Source organism: Pseudophryne corroboree, unplaced genomic scaffold (assembly GCF_028390025.1).
Source record: "Pseudophryne corroboree isolate aPseCor3 unplaced genomic scaffold, aPseCor3.hap2 scaffold_922, whole genome shotgun sequence".
Lineage (NCBI taxonomy): Eukaryota > Metazoa > Chordata > Amphibia > Anura > Myobatrachidae > Pseudophryne > Pseudophryne corroboree.
In genome coordinates this window covers 168,498-190,719 of record NW_026970502.1, presented here as the reverse complement: position 1 = coordinate 190,719, position 22,222 = coordinate 168,498, and the positions used below count along the sequence as shown (strand labels likewise).

The 22,222-nt window shown below is 34.5% G+C and overlaps 2 non-coding genes across 2 annotated transcripts; both read right to left on the bottom strand.

Annotated features, from left to right (window-relative positions):
* Positions 1–294: 294 nt before the first annotated feature.
* Positions 295–368, bottom strand: TRNAN-AUU (transfer RNA asparagine (anticodon AUU)). The gene has a single exon. It is a non-coding gene; the product is annotated as a tRNA-Asn (tRNA).
* Positions 369–4,966: 4,598 nt separating this feature from the next.
* On the bottom strand, positions 4,967–5,040 carry TRNAN-AUU (transfer RNA asparagine (anticodon AUU)). The gene has a single exon. It is a non-coding gene; the product is annotated as a tRNA-Asn (tRNA).
* Between the last annotated feature and the right edge of the window lie 17,182 nt (positions 5,041–22,222).

Genomic DNA, 22,222 nt, shown 5'->3' with positions numbered 1-22,222 from the left:
AATCAGAGACTTGGCTTTGTGGACACTTTTCAGAGAACAAATTTGTTAGCATAAAAATAAAGCCAGAAAATGAAGAGCTGTTTAATCACTCAATTGGATTTTTCTGCCAGCATATTTTTTTTCTCTGCAACCCACTGCTAAATTGTGCTTCCTAGCTGTTTTTTATAAAATCACTGAATCAAATCTAACTCTGATTACATCAGAGAAGGCCATGTACCCTACACCATAAGAGGAGGTTTGAAATTTTGACTTGTCTACTTAAATATCACCAAAATCTGATCACAAGGTTAATTACGTCCCTGGGTGGGATTGAACCACCAACCTTTTGGTTAATAGCCAAACACACTAACCGATTGCGCCACAGAGACACTTTGCAAAAAGTACATACTGACAAAGGCTAATAAGCATACATCTAGAACGTTTCCTAGAAAAACATTAAAAAATCAATAATCTGGAGAGTTTTTGTAAGATGTTTCTTCCATCAACCAACGAATAAACACATTGGTACTTTCCCATGATGAGTGAGTGCTTCAGGATCTCTTGCACTTACATGGGCAGCAGAGTACTGCAATGGAAGCATGCTGGACCCATAACCCAGAGGTAGGCAGATTGAAACTATCCTTTGCTATATGCATTTTTTTTGTTAATTTAAGTAATCAAAACTGGGATTGATTTTTTTGCTCTTTTATTTTTACTTAAAGTACAATAACTTTTACCATTTTAATTTGTTTTAATAGTATATTGACAGTATAGTTTTCTTTCAAAAATCCACTTAATTTTCTTTACCCTGTTATTAAAATGGTAATTGACAAAAAAACGACATTGTCACCAGAAGAGCAATACAAAATGTACAAGTGATATATTAAAATCATCTTTCCAGCTTGAATTTCAATGATGCATTGGGGCAACGATTTTGTGAGAAACATCTTCACCCTTAAATAAAGATTTTCTTAATTCCTTACCTGTGTGCTAATTAGATATCACCTTGTTTTCATATTAAACAGACTTCCACATGAGAAAGCAGCAAGGATGCAGTGGCGTTAATGTTTCCTGGTGTCAACCTGTATTATTTCAGTAGACATTGAAATGAGGATGCATCTTGCTGCCTTTCCAATGAAGCAAGTTTAATTTAGTAATAGGTGAAAAACCATCCTTACAAAGGTGTTAATCAGAGACTTGGCTTTGTGGACACTTTTCAGAGAACAAATTTGTTAGCATAAAAATAAAGCCAGAAAATGAAGAGCTGTTTAATCACTCGATTGGATTTTTCTGCCAGCATATTTTTTTTCTCTGCAACCCACTGCTAAATTGTGCTTCCTAGCTGTTTTTATGAAATCACTGAATCAAATCTAACTCTGATTACATCAGAGAAGGCCAGGTACCCTACACCATAACAGGGAGTTTGAAATTTTGACTTGTCTACTTAAAGATCACCAAAATCTGATAACAAGGTCAATTAGGTCCCTGGGTGGGATTGAACCACCAACCTTATGGTTAATAGCCGTACATACTAACTGATTGCGCCACAGAGACACTTTGCAAAAGTCTATACTGACAAAGGCTAATAAGCATTCATCTAAAACGTTTCCTAGAAAAACTTTAAAAAGTCAATAATCTGGAGAGTTTTTGTAAGATGTTTCTTCCATCAACCAACGAAGAAACACATTGGTACTTTCCCATGATGAGTGAGTGCTTCAGGATCTCTTGCACTTACATGTGCAGCAGAGTACTGCAATGGAAGCATGCTGGGCCCATAACCCAGAGGTAGGCAGATTGAAACTATCCTCTGCTATATGCATTTTTTTTGTTAATTAAAGTAATCCAAAACTGGGATTGATATTTTGTCTCTTTTATTTTTACTTAAAGTACAATAACTTTTACCATTTTAATTTGTTTTAATAGTATATTGACAGTATTGTTTTCTTTCAAAAATCCACTTCATTTTCTTTACCCTATTATTAAAATGGTAATTGACAAAAACAAACTACATTGTCACCAGAAGAGCAATACAAAATGTACAAGTGATATATTAAAATCATCTTTCCAGCTTGAATTTCAATGATGCATTGGGGCAACGATTTTGTGAGAAACATCTTCACCCTTAAATAAAGATTTTCTTAATTCCTTACCTGTGTGCTAATTAGATATCACCTTGTTTTCATATTAAACAGACTTCCACATGAGAAAGCAGCAAGGATGCAGTGGCGTTAATGTTTCCTGGTGTCAACTTGTATTATTTCAGTAGACATTGAAATGAGGATGCATCTTGCTGCCTTTCCAATGAAGCAAGTTTAATTTAGTAATAGGTGAAAAACCATCCTTACAAAGGTGTTAATCAGAGACTTGGCTTTGTGGACACTTTTCAGAGAACAAATTTGTTAGCATAAAAATAAAGCCAGAAAATGAAGAGCTGTTTAATCACGCAATTTGGTTTTTTTGCCAGCATATTTCTTTTTCTCTGCAACCCACTGCTAAATTGTGCTTCCTAGATGTTTTTATAAAATCACTGAATCAAATCTAACTCTGATTACATCAGAGAAGGCCAGGTACCCTACACCATAACAGGGGGTATGAAATTTGACTTGTCTACTTAAAGATCACCAAAATCTGATAACAAGGTCAATTACGTCCCTGGGTGGGATTGAACCACCAACCTTTTGGTTAATAGCCGTACACACTAACTGATTGCGCCACAGAGACACTTTGCTAAAAGTACATACTGACAAATGCTAATAAGCATTCATCTAAAACGTTTCCTAGAAAAACTTAAAAAAGTCAATAATCTGGAGAGTTTTTGTAAGATGTTTCTTCTATCAACCAATGAAGAAACACATTGGTACTTTCCCATGATGAGTGAGTGCTTCAGGATCTCTTGCACTTACATGTGCAGCAGAGTACAGCAATGGAAGCATGCTGGGCCCATAACCCAGAGGTAGGCAGATTGAAACTATCCTCTGCTATATGCATTTTTTTGTTTGTTAATTAAAGTAATCCAAAACTGGGATTGATATTTTGGCTCTTTTATTTTTACTTAAAGTACAATAACTTTTACCATTTTAATTTGTTTTAATAGTATATTGACAGTATTGTTTTCTTTCAAAAATCCACTTAATTTTCTTTACCCTATTATTAAAATGGTAATTGACAAAAACAAACTACATTGTCACCAGAAGAGCAATACAAAATGTACAAGTGATATATTAAAATCATCTTTCCAGCTTGAATTTCAATGATGCATTGGGGCAACGATTTTGTGAGAAACACCTTCACCCTTAAATAAAGATTTTCTTAATTCCTTACCTGTGTGCTAATTAGATATCACCTTGTTTTCACATTAAACAGACTTCCACATGAGAAAGCAGCAAGGATGCAGTGGCGTTAATGTTTCCTGGTGTCAACCTGTATTATTTCAGTAGACATTGAAATGAGGATGCATCTTGCTGCCTTTCCAATGAAGCAAGTTTAATTTAGTAATAGGTGAAAAACCATCCTTACAAAGGTGTTAATCAGAGACTTGGCTTTGTGGACACTTTTCAGAGAACAAATTTGTTAGCATAAAAATAAAGCCAGAAAATAAAGAGCTGTTTAATCACTCAATTGGATTTTTCTGCCAGCATATTTTTTTTCTCTGCAACCCACTGCTAAATTGTGCTTCCTAGCTGTTTTTATAAAATCACTGAATCAAATCTAACTCTGATTACATCAGAGAAGGCCAGGTACCCTACACCATAACAGGGGGTTTGAAATTTTGACTTGTCTACTTAAAGATCACCAAAATCTGATAACAAGGTCAATTAGGTCCCTGGGTGGGATTGAACCACCAACCTTTTGGTTAATAGCCGTACATACTAACTGATTGCGCCACAGAGACACTTTGCAAAAGTCCATACTGACAAAGGCTAATAAGCATTCATCTAAAACGTTTCCTAGAAAAACTTTAAAAAGTCAATAATCTGGAGAGTTTTTGTAAGATGTTTCTTCCATCAACCAACGAAGAAACACATTGGTACTTTCCCATGATGAGTGAGTGCTTCAGGATCTCTTGAACTTACATGTGCAGCAGAGTACTGCAATGGAAGCATGCTGGGCCCATAACCCAGAGGTAAGCAGATTGAAACTATCCTCTGCTATATGCATTTTTTTTTGTTAATTAAAGTAATCCAAAACTGGGATTGATATTTTGTCTCTTTTATTTTTACTTAAAGTACAATAACTTTTACCATTTTAATTTGTTTTAATAGTATATTGACAGTATTGTTTTCTTTCAAAAATCCACTTAATTTTCTTTACCCTATTATTAAAATGGTAATTGACAAAAACAAACTACATTGTCACCAGAAGAGCAATACAAAATGTACAAGTGATATATTAAAATCATCTTTCCAGCTTGAATTTCAATGATGCATTGGGTCAACAATTTTGTGAGAAACATCTTCACCCTTAAATAAAGATTTTCTTAATTCCTTACCTGTGTGCTAATTATATATCACCTTGTTTTCACATTAAACAGACTTCCACATGAGAAAGCAGCAAGGATGCAGTGGCGTTAATGTTTCCTGGTGTCAACTTGTATTATTTCAGTAGACATTGAAATGAGGATGCATCTCGCTGCCTTTCCAATGAAGCAAGTTTAATTTAGTAATAGGTGAAAAACCATCCTTACAAAGGTGTTAATCAGAGACTTGGCTTTGTGGACACTTTTCAGAGAACAAATTTGTTAGCATAAAAATAAAGCCAGAAAATGATGAGCTGTTTAATCACTCGATTGGATTTTTCTGCCAGCATATTTTTTTTCTCTGCAACCCACTGCTAAATTGTGCTTCCTAGCTGTTTTTTATAAAATCACTGAATCAAATCTAACTCTGATTACATCAGAGAAGGCCATGTACCCTACACCATAAGAGGAAGTTTGAAATTTTGACTTGTCTACTTAAATATCACCAAAATCTGATCACAAGGTTAATTACATCCCTGGGTGGGATTGAACCACCAACCTTTTGGTTAATAGCCAAACACACTAACCGATTGCGCCACAGAGACACTTTGCAAAAAGTACATCCTGACAAAGGCTAATAAGCATACATCTAGAACGTTTCCTAGAAAAACATTAAAAAATCAATAATCTGGAGAGTTTTTGTAAGATGTTTCTTCCATCAACCAACGAATAAACACATTGGTACTTTCCCATGATGAGTGAGTGCTTCAGGATCTCTTGCACTTACATGGGCAGCAGAGTACTGCAATGGAAGCATGCTGGACCCATAACCCAGAGGTAGGCAGATTGAAACTATCCTTTGCTATATGCATTTTTTTTGTTAATTTAAGTAATCAAAACTGGGATTGATATTTTTGCTCTTTTATTTTTACTTAAAGTACAATAACTTTTACCATTTTAATTTGTTTTAATAGTATATTGACAGTATAGTTTTCTTTCAAAAATCCACTTAATTTTCTTTACCCTGTTATTAAAATGGTAATTGACAAAAAAACTACATTGTCACCAGAAGAGCAATACAAAATGTACAAGTGATATATTAAAATCATCTTTCCAGCTTGAATTTCAATGATGCATTGGGGCAACAATTTTGTGAGAAACATCTTCACCCTTAAATAAAGATTTTCATAATTCCTTACCTGTGTGCTAATTAGATATCACCTTGTTTTCACATTAAACAGACTTCCACACGAGAAAGCAGCAAGGATGCAGTGGCGTTAATGTTTCCTGGTGTCAACCTGTATTATTTCAGTAGACATTGAAATGAGGATGCATCTTGCTGCCTTTCCAATGAAGCAAGTTTAATTTAGTAATAGGTGAAAAACCATCCTTACAAAGGTGTTAATCAGAGACTTGGCTTTGTGGACACTTTTCAGAGAACAAATTTGTTAGCATAAAAATAAAGCCAGAAAATGAAGAGCTGTTTAATCACTCAATTGGATTTTTCTGCCAGCATATTTTTTTTCTCTGCAACCCACTGCTAAATTGTGCTTCCTAGCTGTTTTTTATAAAATCACTGAATCAAATCTAACTCTGATTACATCAGAGAAGGCCAGGTACCCTACACAATAAGAGGGGGTTTGAAATTTTGACTTGTCTACTTAAATATCACCAAAATGTGATCACAAGGTTAATTATGTCCCTGGGTGGGATTGAACCACCAAACTTTTGGTTAATAGCCGAACACACTAACCGATTGCGCCACCGAGACACTTTGCAAACAGTACATACTGACAAAGGCTAATAAGCATACATCTAGAACGTTTCCTAGAAAAACATTAAAAAATCAATAATCTGGAGAGTTTTTGTAAGATGTTTCTTCCATCAACCAATGAATAAACACATTGGTACTTTCCCATGATGAGTGAGTGCTTCAGGATCTCTTGCACTTACATGTGCAGCAGAGTACTGCAATGGAAGCATGCTGGACCCATAACCCAGAGGTAGGCAGATTGAAACTATCCTTTGCTATATGCATTTTTTTTTGTTAATTTAAGTAATCAAAACTGGGATTGATATTTTTTCTCTTTTATTTTTACTTAAAGTACAATAACTTTTACCATTTTTAATTTGTTTTAATAGTATATTGACAGTATAGTTTTCTTTCAAAAATCCACTTAATTTTCTTTACCCTATTATTAAAATGGTAATTGACAAAAAAAACTACATTGTCACCAGAAGAGCAATACAAAATGTACAAGTGATATATTAAAATCATCTTTCCAGCTTGAATTTCAATGATGCATTGGGTCAACAATTTTGTGAGAAACATCTTCACCCTTAAATAAAGATTTTCTTAATTCCTTACCTGTGTGCTAATTAGATATCACCTTGTTTTCACATTAAACAGACTTCCACATGAGAAAGCAGCAAGGATGCAGTGGCGTTAATGTTTCCTGGTGTCAACCTGTATTATTTCAGTAGACATTGAAATGAGGATGCATCTTGCTGCCTTTCCAATGAAGCAAGTTTAATTTAGTAATAGGTGAAAAACCATCCCTACAAAGGTGTTAATCAGAGACTTGGCTTTGTGGACACTTTTCAGAGAACAAATTTGTTAGCATAAAAATAAAGCCAGAAAATAAAGAGCTGTTTAATCACGCAATTTGATTTTTTTGCCAGCATATTTCTTTTTCTCTGCAACCCACTGCTAAATTGTGCTTCCTAGATGTTTTTATAAAATCACTGAATCAAATCTAACTCTGATTACATCAGAGAAGGCCAGGTACCCTACACCATAACAGGGGGTATGAAATTTGACTTGTCTACTTAAAGATCACCAAAATCTGATAACAAGGTCAATTAGGTCCCTGGGTGGGATTGAACCACCAACCTTTTGGTTAATAGCCGTACATACTAACTGATTGCGCCACAGAGACACTTTGCAAAAGTTCATACTGCAAAGGCTAATTAGCATTCATCTAAAACGTTTCCTAGAAAAACTTTAAAAAGTCAATAATCTGGAGAGTTTTTGTAAGATGTTTCTTCCATCAACCAACGAAGAAACACATTGGTACTTTCCCATGATGAGTGAGTGCTTCAGGATCTCTTAAACTTACATGTGCAGCAGAGTACTGCAATGGAAGCATGCTGGGCCCATAACCCAGAGGTAAGCAGATTGAAACTATCCTCTGCTATATGCATTTTTTTTTTGTTAATTAAAGTAATCCAAAACTGGGATTGATATTTTGTCTCTTTTATTTTTACTTAAAGTACAATAACTTTTACCATTTTAATTTGTTTTAATAGTATATTGACAGTATTGTTTTCTTTCAAAAATCCACTTCATTTTCTTTACCCTATTATTAAAATGGTAATTGACAAAAACAAACTACATTGTCACCAGAAGAGCAATACAAAATGTACAAGTGATATATTAAAATCATCTTTCCAGCTTGAATTTCAATGATGCATTGGGTCAACAATTTTGTGAGAAACATCTTCACCCTTAAATAAAGATTTTCTTAATTCCTTACCTGTGTGCTAATTATATATCACCTTGTTTTCACATTAAACAGACTTCCACATGAGAAAGCAGCAAGGATGCAGTGGCGTTAATGTTTCCTGGTGTCAACTTGTATTATTTCAGTAGACATTGAAATGAGGATGCATCTTGCTGCCTTTCCAATGAAGCAAGTTTAATTTAGTAATAGGTGAAAAACCATCCTTACAAAGGTGTTAATCAGAGACTTGGCTTTGTGGACACTTTTCAGAGAACAAATTTGTTAGCATAAAAATAAAGCCAGAAAATGAAGAGCTGTTTAATCACTCAATTGGATTTTTCTGCCAGCATATTTTTTTTCTCTGCAACCCACTGCTAAATTGTGCTTCCTAGCTGTTTTTTATAAAATCACTGAATCAAATCTAACTCTGATTACATCAGAGAAGGCCAGGTACCCTACACAATAAGAGGGGGTTTGAAATTTTGACTTGTCTACTTTAATATCACCAAAATCTGATCACAAGGTCAATTACGTCCCTGGGTGGGATTGAACCACCAACCTTTTGGTTAATAGCCGAACACACTAACCGATTGCGCCACCGAGACACTTTGCAAACAGTGCTTTTGGTTAATAGCCGTACATACTAACTGATTGCGCCACAGAGACACTTTGCAAAAGTCCATACTGACAAAGGCTAATAAGCATTCATCTAAAACGTTTCCTAGCAAAACTTTAAAAAGTCAATAATCTGGAGAGTTTTTGTAAGATGTTTCTTCCATCAACCAACGAAGAAACACATTGGTACTTTCCCATGATGAGTGAGTGCTTCAGGATCTCATGCACTTACATGTGCAGCAGAGTACTGCAATGGAAGCATGCTGGACCCATAACCCAGAGGTAGGCAGATTGAAACTATCCTTTGCTATATGCATTTTTTTTGTTAATTTAAGTAATCAAAACTGGGATTGATATTTTTGCTCTTTTATTTTTACTTAAAGTACAATAACTTTTACCATTTTAATTTGTTTTAATAGTATATTGACAGTATAGTTTTCTTTCAAAAATCCACTTAATTTTCTTTACCCTGTTATTAAAATGGTAATTGACAAAAAAACTACATTGTCACCAGAAGAGCAATACAAAATGTACAAGTGATATATTAAAATCATCTTTCCAGCTTGAATTTCAATGATGCATTGGGGCAACAATTTTGTGAGAAACATCTTCACCCTTAAATAAAGATTTTCGTAATTCCTTACCTGTGTGCTAATTAGATATCACCTTGTTTTCACATTAAACAGACTTCCACACGAGAAAGCAGCAAGGATGCAGTGGCGTTAATGTTTCCTGGTGTCAACCTGTATTATTTCAGTAGACATTGAAATGAGGATGCATCTTGCTGCCTTTCCAATGAAGCAAGTTTAATTTAGTAATAGGTGAAAAACCATCCTTACAAAGGTGTTAATCAGAGACTTGGCTTTGTGGACACTTTTCAGAGAACAAATTTGTTAGCATAAAAATAAAGCCAGAAAATGAAGAGCTGTTTAATCACTCAATTGGATTTTTCTGCCAGCATATTTTTTTTCTCTGCAACCCACTGTAAAATTGTGCTTCCTAGCTGTTTTTTATAAAATCACTGAATCAAATCTAACTCTGATTACATCAGAGAAGGCCAGGTACCCTACACAATAAGAGGGGGTTTGAAATTTTGACTTGTCTACTTAAATATCACCAAAATGTGATCACAAGGTCAATTATGTCCCTGGGTGGGATTGAACCACCAAACTTTTGGTTAATAGCCGAACACACTAACCGATTGCGCCACCGAGACACTTTGCAAACAGTACATACTGACAAAGGCTAATAAGCATACATCTAGAACGTTTCCTAGAAAAACATTAAAAAATCAATAATCTGGAGAGTTTTTGTAAGATGTTTCTTCCATCAACCAATGAATAAACACATTGGTACTTTCCCATGATGAGTGAGTGCTTCAGGATCTCTTGCACTTACATGTGCAGCAGAGTACTGCAATGGAAGCATGCTGGATCCATAACCCAGAGGTAGGCAGATTGAAACTATCCTTTGCTATATGCATTTTTTTTTGTTAATTTAAGTAATCAAAACTGGGATTGATATTTTTTCTCTTTTATTTTTACTTAAAGTACAATAACTTTTACCATTTTTAATTTGTTTTAATAGTATATTGACAGTATAGTTTTCTTTCAAAAATCCACTTAATTTTCTTTACCCTATTATTAAAATGGTAATTGACAAAAAAAACTACATTGTCACCAGAAGAGCAATACAAAATGTACAAGTGATATATTAAAATCATCTTTCCAGCTTGAATTTCAATGATGCATTGGGTCAACAATTTTGTGAGAAACATCTTCACCCTTAAATAAAGATTTTCTTAATTCCTTACCTGTGTGCTAATTAGATATCACCTTGTTTTCACATTAAACAGACTTCCACATGAGAAAGCAGCAAGGATGCAGTGGCGTTAATGTTTCCTGGTGTCAACCTGTATTATTTCAGTAGACATTGAAATGAGGATGCATCTTGCTGCCTTTCCAATGAAGCAAGTTTAATTTAGTAATAGGTGAAAAACCATCCCTACAAAGGTGTTAATCAGAGACTTGGCTTTGTGGACACTTTTCAGAGAACAAATTTGTTAGCATAAAAATAAAGCCAGAAAATAAAGAGCTGTTTAATCACGCAATTTGATTTTTTTGCCAGCATATTTCTTTTTCTCTGCAACCCACTGCTAAATTGTGCTTCCTAGATGTTTTTATAAAATCACTGAATCAAATCTAACTCTGATTACATCAGAGAAGGCCAGGTACCCTACACCATAACAGGGGGTATGAAATTTGACTTGTCTACTTAAAGATCACCAAAATCTGATAAAAAGGTCAATTAGGTCCCTGGGTGGGATTGAACCACCAACCTTTTGGTTAATAGCCGTACATACTAACTGATTGCGCCACAGAGACACTTTGCAAAAGTTCATACTGCAAAGGCTAATTAGCATTCATCTAAAACGTTTCCTAGAAAAACTTTAAAAAGTCAATAATCTGGAGAGTTTTTGTAAGATGTTTCTTCCATCAACCAACGAAGAAACACATTGGTACTTTCCCATGATGAGTGAGTGCTTCAGGATCTCTTGCACTTACATGTGCAGCAGAGTACTGCAATGGAAGCATGCTGGGCCCATAACCCAGAGGTAGGCAGATTGAAACTATCCTCTGCTATATGCATTTTTTTTTGTTAATTAAAGTAATCCAAAACTGGGATTGATATTTTGTCTCTTTTATTTTTACTTAAAGTACAATAACTTTTACCATTTTAATTTGTTTTAATAGTATATTGACAGTATTGTTTTCTTTCAAAAATCCAATTCATTTTCTTTACCCTATTATTAAAATGGTAATTGACAAAAACAAACTACATTGTCACCAGAAGAGCAATACAAAATGTACAAGTGATATATTAAAATCACCTTTCAGCTTGAATTTCAATGATGCATTGGGGCAACAATTTTGTGAGAAACATCTTCACCCTTAAATAAAGATTTTCTTAATTCCTTACCTGTGTGCTAATTAGATATCACCTTGTTTTCATATTAAACAGACTTCCACATGAGAAAGCAGCAAGGATGCAGTGGCGTTAATGTTTCCTGGTGTCAACCTGTATTATTTCAGTAGACATTGAAATGAGGATGCATCTTGCTGCCTTTCCAATGAAGCAAGTTTAATTTAGTAATAGGTGAAAAACCATCCTTACAAAGGTGTTAATCAGAGACTTGGCTTTGTGGACACTTTTCAGAGAACAAATTTGTTAGCATAAAAATAAAGCCAGAAAATAAAGAGCTGTTTAATCACTCAATTGGATTTTTCTGCCAGCATATTTTTTTTCTCTGCAACCCACTGCTAAATTGTGCTTCCTAGCTGTTTTTATAAAATCACTGAATCAAATCTAACTCTGATTACATCAGAGAAGGCCAAGTACCCTACACCATAACAGGGGGTTTGAAATTTTGACTTGTCTACTTAAAGATCAGCAAAATCTGATAACAAGGTCAATTAGGTACCTGGGTGGGATTGAACCACCAACCTTTTGGTTAATAGCCGTACATACTAACTGATTGCGCCACAGAGACACTTTGCAAAAGTCCATACTGACAAAGGCTAATAAGCATTCATCTAAAACGTTTCCTAGCAAAACTTTAAAAAGTCAATAATCTGGAGAGTTTTTGTAAGATGTTTCTTCCATCAACCAACGAAGAAACACATTGGTACTTTCCCATGATGAGTGAGTGCTTCAGGATCTCTTGCACTTACATGTGCAGCAGAGTACAGCAATGGAAGCATGCTGGACCCATAACCCAGAGGTAGGCAGATTGAAACTATCCTCTGCTGTATGCTTTTTTTTTTGTTAATTAAAGTAATCCAAAACTGGGATTGATATTTTGTCTCTTTTATTTTTACTTAAAGTACAATAACTTTTACCATTTTAATTTGTTTTAATAGTATATTGACAGTATTGTTTTCTTTCAAAAATCCACTTAATTTTCTTTACCCTATTATTAAATGGTAATTGACAAAAACAAACTACATTGTCACCAGAAGAGCAATACAAAATGTACAAGTGATATATTAAAATCATCTTTCCAGCTTGAATTTCAATGATGCATTGGGGCAACGATTTTGTGAGAAACATCTTCACCCTTAAATAAAGATTTTCTTAATTCCTTACATGTGTGCTAATTAGATATCACCTTGTTTTCACATTAAACAGACTTCCACATGAGAAAGCAGCAAGGATGCAGTGGCGTTAATGTTTCCTGGTGTCAACTTGTATTATTTCAGTAGACATTGAAATGAGGATGCATCTTGCTGCCTTTCCAATGAAGCAAGTTTGATTTAGTAATAGGTGAAAAACCATCCTTACAAAGGTGTTAATCAGAGACTTGGCTTTGTGGACACTTTTCAGAGAACAAATTTGTTAGCATAAAAATAAAGCCAGAAAATAAATAGCTGTTTAATCACTCAATTGGATTTTTCTGCCAGCATATTTTTTTTCTCTGCAACCCACTGCTAAATTGTGCTTCCTAGCTATTTTTATAAAATCACTGAATCAAATCTAACTCTGATTACATCAGAGAAGGCCAGGTACCCTACACCATAACAGGGGGTTTGAAATGTTGACTTGTCTACTTAAAGATCACCAAAATCTGATAACAAGGTCAATTAGGTCCCTGGGTGGGATTGAACCACCAAACTTTTGGTTAATAGCCAAACACACTAACCGATTGCGCCACAGAGACACTTTGCGAAAAGTCCATACTGACAAAGGCTAATAAGCATACATCTAGAACGTTTCCTAGAAAAACATTAAAAAATCAATAATCTGGAGAGTTTTTGTAAGATGTTTCTTCCATCAACCAACGAAGAAACACATTGGTACTTTCCCATGATGAGTGAGTGCTTCAGGATCTCTTGCACTTACATGTGCAGCAGAGTACTGCAATGGAAGCATGCTGGGCCCATAACCCAGAGGTAGGCAGATTGAAACTATCCTCTGCTATATGCATTTTTTTTGTTAATTAAAGTAATCCAAAACTGGGATTGATATTTTGTCTCTTTTATTTTTACTTAAAGTACAATAACTTTTACCATTTTAATTTGTTTTAATAGTATATTGACAGTATTGTTTTCTTTCAAAAATCCACTTCATTTTCTTTACCCTATTATTAAAATGGTAATTGACAAAAACAAACTACATTGTCACCAGAAGAGCAATACAAAATGTACAAGTGATATATTAAAATCATCTTTCCAGCTTGAATTTCAATGATGCATTGGGGCAACGATTTTGTGAGAAACATCTTCACCCTTAAATAAAGATTTTCTTAATTCCTTACCTGTGTGCTAATTAGATATCACCTTGTTTTCACATTAAACAGACTTCCACATGAGAAAGCAGCAAGGATGCAGTGGCGTTAATGTTTCCTGGTGTCAACCTGTATTATTTCAGTAGACATTGAAATGAGGATGCATCTTGCTGCCTTTCCAATGAAGCAAGTTTAATTTAGTAATAGGTGAAAAACCATCCTTACAAAGGTGTTAATCAGAGACTTGGCTTTGTGGACACTTTTCAGAGAACAAATTTGTTAGCATAAAAATAAAGCCAGAAAATAAAGAGCTGTTTAATCACTCAATTGGATTTTTCTGCCAGCATATTTTTTTTCTCTGCAACCCACTGCTAAATTGTGCTTCCTAGCTGTTTTTATAAAATCACTGAATCAAATCTAACTCTGATTACATCAGAGAAGGCCAGGTACCCTACACCATAACAGGGGGTTTGAAATTTTGACTTGTCTACTTAAAGATCACCAAAATCTGATAACAAGGTCAATTAGGTCCCTGGGTGGGATTGAACCACCAACCTTTTGGTTAATAGCCGTACATACTAACTGATTGCGCCACAGAGACACTTTGCAAAAGTCCATACTGACAAAGGCTAATAAGCATTCATCTAAAACGTTTCCTAGAAAAACTTTAAAAAGTCAATAATCTGGAGAGTTTTTGTAAGATGTTTCTTCCATCAACCAACGAAGAAACACATTGGTACTTTCCCATGATGAGTGAGTGCTTCAGGATCTCTTGAACTTACATGTGCAGCAGAGTACTGCAATGGAAGCATGCTGGGCCCATAACCCAGAGGTAGGCAGATTGAAACTATCCTTTGCTATATGCATTTTTTTTTTGTTAATTTAAGTAATCAAAACTGGGATTGATATTTTTGCTCTTTTATTTTTACTTAAAGTACAATAACTTTTACCATTTTAATTTGTTTTAATAGTATATTGACAGTATAGTTTTCTTTCAAAAATCCACTTAATTTTCTTTACCCTATTATTAAAATGGTAATTGACAAAAAAAACTACATTGTCACCAGAAGAGCAATACAAAATGTACAAGTGATATATTAAAATCATCTTTCCAGCTTGAATTTCAATGATGCATTGGGTCAACAATTTTGTGAGAAACATATTCACCCTTAAATAAAGATTTTCTTAATTCCTTACCTGTGTGCTAATTAGATATCACCTTGTTTTCACATTAAACAGACTTCCACATGAGAAAGCAGCAAGGATGCAGTGGCGTTAATGTTTCCTGGTGTCAACCTGTATTATTTCAGAAGACATTGAAATGAGGATGCATCTTGCTGCCTTTCCAATGAAGCAAGTTTAATTTAGTAATAGGTGAAAAACCATCCCTACAAAGGTGTTAATCAGAGACTTGGCTTTGTGGACACTTTTCAGAGAACAAATTTGTTAGCATAAAAATAAAGCCAGAAAATAAAGAGCTGTTTAATCACGCAATTTGATTTTTTTGCCAGCATATTTCTTTTTCTCTGCAACCCACTGCTAAATTGTGCTTCCTAGATGTTTTTATAAAATCACTGAATCAAATCTAACTCTGATTACATCAGAGAAGGCCAGGTACCCTACACCATAACAGGGGGTATGAAATTTGACTTGTCTACTTAAAGATCACCAAAATCTGATAACAAGGTCAATTAGGTCCCTGGGTGGGATTGAACCACCAACCTTTTGGTTAATAGCTGTACATACTAACTGATTGCGCCACAGAGACACTATGCAAAAGTTCATACTGCAAAGGCTAATAAGCATTCATCTAAAATGTTTCCTAGCAAAACTTTAAAAAGTCAATAATCTGGAGAGTTTTTGTAAGATGTTTCTTCCATCAACCAACGAAGAAACACATTGGTACTTTCCCATGATGAGTGAGTGCTTCAGGATCTCTTGCACTTACATGTGCAGCAGAGTACTGCAATGGAAGCATGCTGGGCCCATAACCCAGAGGTAGGCAGATTGAAACTATCCTCTGCTATATGCATTTTTTTTTGTTAATTAAAGTAATCCAAAACTGGGATTGATATTTTGTCTCTTTTATTTTAACTTAAAGTACAATAACTTTTACCATTTTAATTTGTTTTAATAGTATATTGACAGTATTGTTTTCTTTCAAAAATCCACTTCATTTTCTTTACCCTATTATTAAAATGGTAATTGACAAAAACAAACTACATTGTCACCAGAAGAGCAATACAAAATGTACAAGTGATATATTAAAATCATCTTTCCAGCTTGAATTTCAATGATGCATTGGGGCAACGATTTTGTGAGAAACATCTTCACCCTTAAATAAAGATTTTCGTAATTCCTTACCTGTGTGCTAATTAGATATCACCTTGTTTTCACATTAAACAGACTTCCACATGAGAAAGCAGCAAGGATGCAGTGGCGTTAATGTTTCCTGGTGTCAACCTGTATTATTTCAGTAGACATTGAAATGAGGATGCATCTTGCTGCCTTTCCAATGAAGCAAGTTTAATTTAGTAATAGGTGAAAAACCATCCTTACAAAGGTGTTAATCAGAGACTTGGCTTTGTGGACACTTTTCAGAGAACAAATTTGTTAGCATAAAAATAAAGCCAGAAAATGAAGAGCTGTTTAATCACTCAATTGGATTTTTTTTGCCAGCATATTTTTTTTCTCTGCAACCCACTACTAAATTGTGCTTCCTAGCTGTTTTTTATAAAATCACTGAATCAAATCTAACTCTGATTACATCAGAGAAGGCCATGTACCCTAAACCATAAGAGGAGGTTTGAAATTTTGACTTGTCTACTTAAATATCACCAAAATCTGATCACAAGGTTAATTACGTCCCTGGGTGGGATTGAACCACCAACCTTTTGGTTAATAGCCAAACACACTAACCGATTGCGACACAGAGACACTTTGCAAAAAGTATATACTGACAAAGGCTAATAAGCATACATCTAGAACGTTTCCTAGAAAAACATTAAAAAATCAATAATCTGGAGAGTTTTTGTAAGATGTTTCTTCCATCAACCAACGAATAAACACATTGGTACTTTCCCATGATGAGTGAGTGCTTCAGGATCTCTTGCACTTACATGGGCAGCAGAGTACTGCAATGGAAGCATGCTGGACCCATAACCCAGAGGTAGGCAGATTGAAACTATCCTTTGCTATATGCATTTTTTTTGTTAATTTAAGTAATCAAAACTGGGATTGATATTTTGCTCTTTTATTTTTACTTAAAGTACAATAACTTTTACCATTTTAATTTGTTTTAATAGTATATTGACAGTATAGTTTTCTTTCAAAAATCCACTTAATTTTCTTTACCCTGTTATTAAAATGGTAATTGACAAAAAAACTACATTGTCACCAGAAGAGCAATACAAAATGTACAAGTGATATATTAAAATCATCTTTCCAGCTTGAATTTCAATGATGCATTGGGGCAACAATTTTGTGAGAAACATCTTCACCCTTAAATAAAGATTTTCGTAATTCCTTACCTGTGTGCTAATTAGATATCACCTTGTTTTCACATTAAACAGACTTCCACATGAGAAAGCAGCAAGCATGCAGTGGCGTTAATGTTTCCTGGTGTCAACCTGTATTATTTCAGTAGACATTGAAATGAGGATGCATCTTGCTGCCTTTCCAATGAAGCAAGTTTAATTTAGTAATAGGTGAAAAACCATCCTTACAAAGGTGTTAATCAGAGACTTGGCTTTGTGGACACATTTCAGAGAACAAATTTGTTAGCATAAAAATAAAGCCAGAAAATGAAGAGCTGTTTAATCACTCAATTGGATTTTTCTGCCAGCATATTTTTTTTCTCTGCAACCCACTGCTAAATTGTGCTTCCTAGCTGTTTTTTATAAAATCACTGAATCAAATCTAACTCTGATTACATCAGAGAAGGCCAGGTACCCTACACAATAAGAGGGGGTTTGAAATTTTGACTTGTCTACTTAAATATCACCAAAATGTGATCACAAGGTCAATTATGTCCCTGGGTGGTATTGAACCACCAACCTTTTGGTTAATAGTAGAACACACTAACCGATTGCGCCACCGAGACACTTTGCAAACAGTACATACTGACAAAGGCTAATAAGCATACATCTAGAACATTTCCTAGAAAAACATTAAATAATCAATAATCTGGAGAGTTTTTGTAAGATGTTTCTTCCATCAACCAATGAATAAACACATTGGTACTTTCCCATGATGAGTGAGTGCTTCAGGATCTCTTGCACTTACATGTGCAGCAGAGTACTGCAATGGAAGCATGCTGGACCCATAACCCAGAGGTAGGCAGATTGAAACTATCCTTTGCTATATGCATTTTTTTTTGTTAATTTAAGTAATCAAAACTGGGATTGATATTTTTGCTCTTTTATTTTTACTTAAAGTACAATAACTTTTACCATTTTAATTTGTTTTAATAGTATATTGACAGTATAGTTTTCTTTCAAAAATCCACTTAATTTTCTTTACCCTATTATTAAAATGGTAATTGACAAAAAAAACTACATTGTCACCAGAAGAGCAATACAAAATGTACAAGTGATATATTAAAATCATCTTTCCAGCTTGAATTTCAATGATGCATTGGGTCAACAATTTTGTGAGAAACATCTTCACCCTTAAATAAAGATTTTCTTAATTCCTTACCTGTGTGCTAATTAGATATCACCTTGTTTTCACATTAAACAGACTTCCACATGAGAAAGCAGCAAGGATGCAGTGGCGTTAATGTTTCCTGGTGTCAACCTGTATTATTTCAGTAGACATTGAAATGAGGATGCATCTTGCTGCCTTTCCAATGAAGCAAGTTTAATTTAGTAATAGGTGAAAAACCATCCCTACAAAGGTGTTAATCAGAGACTTGGCTTTGTGGACACTTTTCAGAGAACAAATTTGTTAGCATAAAAATAAAGCCAGAAAATAAAGAGCTGTTTAATCACGCAATTTGATTTTTTTGCCAGCATATTTCTTTTTCTCTGCAACCCACTGCTAAATTGTGCTTCCTAGATGTTTTTATAAAATCACTGAATCAAATCTAACTCTGATTACATCAGAGAAGGCCAGGTACCCTACACCATAACAGGGGGTATGAAATTTGACTTGTCTACTTAAAGATCACCAAAATCTGATAACAAGGTCAATTAGGTCCCTGGGTGGGATTGAACCACCAACCTTTTGGTTAATAGCCGTACATACTAACTGATTGCGCCACAGAGACACTTTGCAAAAGTTCATACTGCAAAGGCTAATAAGCATTCATCTAAAACGTTTCCTAGAAAAACTTTAAAAAGTCAATAATCTGGAGAGTTTTTGTAAGATGTTTCTTCCATCAACCAACGAAGAAACACATTGGTACTTTCCCATGATGAGTGAGTGCTTCAGGATCTCTTGCACTTACATGTGCAGCAGAGTACTGCAATGGAAGCATGCTGGGCCTATAACCCAGAGGTAGGCAGATTGAAACTATCCTCTGCTATATGCATTTTTTTTTGTTAATTAAAGTAATCCAAAACTGGGATTGATATTTTGTCTCTTTTATTTTTACTTAAAGTACAATAACTTTTACCATTTTAATTTGTTTTAATAGTATATTGACAGTATTGTTTTCTTTCAAAAATCCACTTCATTTTCTTTACCCTATTATTAAAATGGTAATTGACAAAAACAAACTACATTGTCACCAGAAGAGCAATACAAAATGTACAAGTGATATATTAAAATCACCTTTCAGCTTGAATTTCAATGATGCATTGGGGCAACGATTTTGTGAGAAACATCTTCACCCTTAAATAAAGATTTTCTTAATTCCTTACCTGTGTGCTAATTAGATATCACCTTGTTTTCATATTAAACAGACTTCCACATGAGAAAGCAGCAAGGATGCAGTGGCGTTAATGTTTCCTGGTGTCAACCTGTATTATTTCAGTAGACATTGAAATGAGGATGCATCTTGCTGCCTTTCCAATGAAGCAAGTTTAATTTAGTAATAGGTGAAAAACCATCCTTACAAAGGTGTTAATCAGAGACTTGGCTTTGTGGACACTTTTCAGAGAACAAATTTGTTAGCATAAAAATAAAGCCAGAAAATAAAGAGCTGTTTAATCACTCAATTGGATTTTTCTGCCAGCATATTTTTTTTCTCTGCAACCCACTGCTAAATTGTGCTTCCTAGCTGTTTTTATAAAATCACTGAATCAAATCTAACTCTGATTACATCAGAGAAGGCCAAGTACCCTACACCATAACAGGGGGTTTGAAATTTTGACTTGTCTACTTAAAGATCAGCAAAATCTGATAACAAGGTCAATTAGGTCCCTGGGTGGGATTGAACCACCAACCTTTTGGTTAATAGCCGTACATACTAACTGATTGCGCCACAGAGACACTTTGCAAAAGTTCATACTGCAAAGGCTAATAAGCATTCATCTAAAACGTTTCCTAGAAAAACTTTAAAAAGTCAATAATCTGGAGAGTTTTTGTAAGATGTTTCTTCCATCAACCAACGAAGAAACACATTGGTACTTTCCCATGATGAGTGAGTGCTTCAGGATCTCTTGCACTTACATGTGCAGCAGAGTACTGCAATGGAAGCATGCTGGGCCTATAACCCAGAGGTAGGCAGATTGAAACTATCCTCTGCTATATGCATTTTTTTTTGTTAATTAAAGTAATCCAAAACTGGGATTGATATTTTGGCTCTTTTATTTTTACTTAAAGTACAATAACTTTTACCATTTTAATTTGTTTTAATAGTATATTGACAGTATTGTTTTCTTTCAAAAATCCACTTCATTTTCTTTACCCTATTATTAAAATGGTAATTGACAAAAACAAACTACATTGTCACCAGAAGAGCAATACAAAATGTACAAGTGATATATTAAAATCATCTTTCCAGCTTGAATTTCAATGATGCATTGGGTCAATAATTTTGTGAGAAACATCTTCACCCTTAAATAAAGATTTTCTTAATTCCTTATCTGTGTGCTAATTAGATATCACCTTGTTTTCACATTAAACAGACTTCCACATGAGAAAGCAGCAAGTATGCAGTGGCGTTAATGTTTCCTGGTGTCAACTTGTATTATTTCAGTAGACATTGAAATGAGGATGCATCTTGCTGCCTTTCCAATGAAGCAAGTTTAATTTAGTAATAGGTGAAAAACCATCCCTACAAAGGTGTTAATCAGAGACTTGGCTTTGTGGACACTTTTCAGAGAACAAATTTGTTAGCATAAAAATAAAGCCAGAAAATGAAGAGCTGTTTAATCACGCAATTTGATTTTTTTGCCAGCATATTTCTTTTTCTCTGCAACCCACGGCTAAATTGTGCTTCCTAGATGTTTTTATAAAATCACTGAATCAAATCTAACTCTGATTACATCAGAGAAGGCCAGGTACCCTACACCATAACAGGGGGTTTGAAATTTGACTTGTCTACTTAAAGATCACCAAAATCTGATAACAAGGTCAATTACATCCCTGGGTGGGATTGAACCACCAACCTTTTGGTTAATAGCCGTACACACTAACTGATTGCGCCACAGAGACACTTTGCGAAAGTACATACTGACAAATGCTAATAAGCATTCATCTAAAACGTTTCCTAGAAAAACTTAAAAAAGTCAATAATCTGGAGAGTTTTTGTAAGATGTTTCTTCCATCAACCAACGAAGAAACACATTGGTACTTTCCCATGATGAGTGAGTGCTTCAGGATCTCTTGCACTTACATGTGCAGCAGAGTACAGCAATGGAAGAATGCTGGGCCCATAACCCAGAGGTAGGCAGATTGAAACTATCCTCTGCTATATGCATTTTTTTGTTTGTTAATTAAAGTAATCCAAAACTGGGATTGATATTTTGGCTCTTTTATTTTTACTTAAAGTACAATAACTTTTACCATTTTAATTTGTTTTAATAGTATATTGACAGTATAGTTTTCTTTCAAAAATCCACTTAATTTTCTTTACCCTATTATTAAAATGGTAATTGACAAAAAAAACTACATTGTCACCAGAAGAGCAATACAAAATGTACAAGTGATATATTAAAATCATCTTTCCAGCTTGAATTTCAATGATGCATTGGGGCAACAATTTTGTGAGAAACATCTTCACCCTTAAATAAAGATTTTCTTAATTCCTTACCTGTGTGCTAATTAGATATCACCTTGTTTTCACATTAAACAGACTTCCACATGAGAAAGCAGCAAGGATGCAGTGGCGTTAATGTTTCCTGGTGTCAACCTGTATTATTTCAGTAGACATTGAAATGAGGATGCATCTCTCTGCCTTTCCAATGAAGCAAGTTTAATTTAGTAATAGGTGAAAAA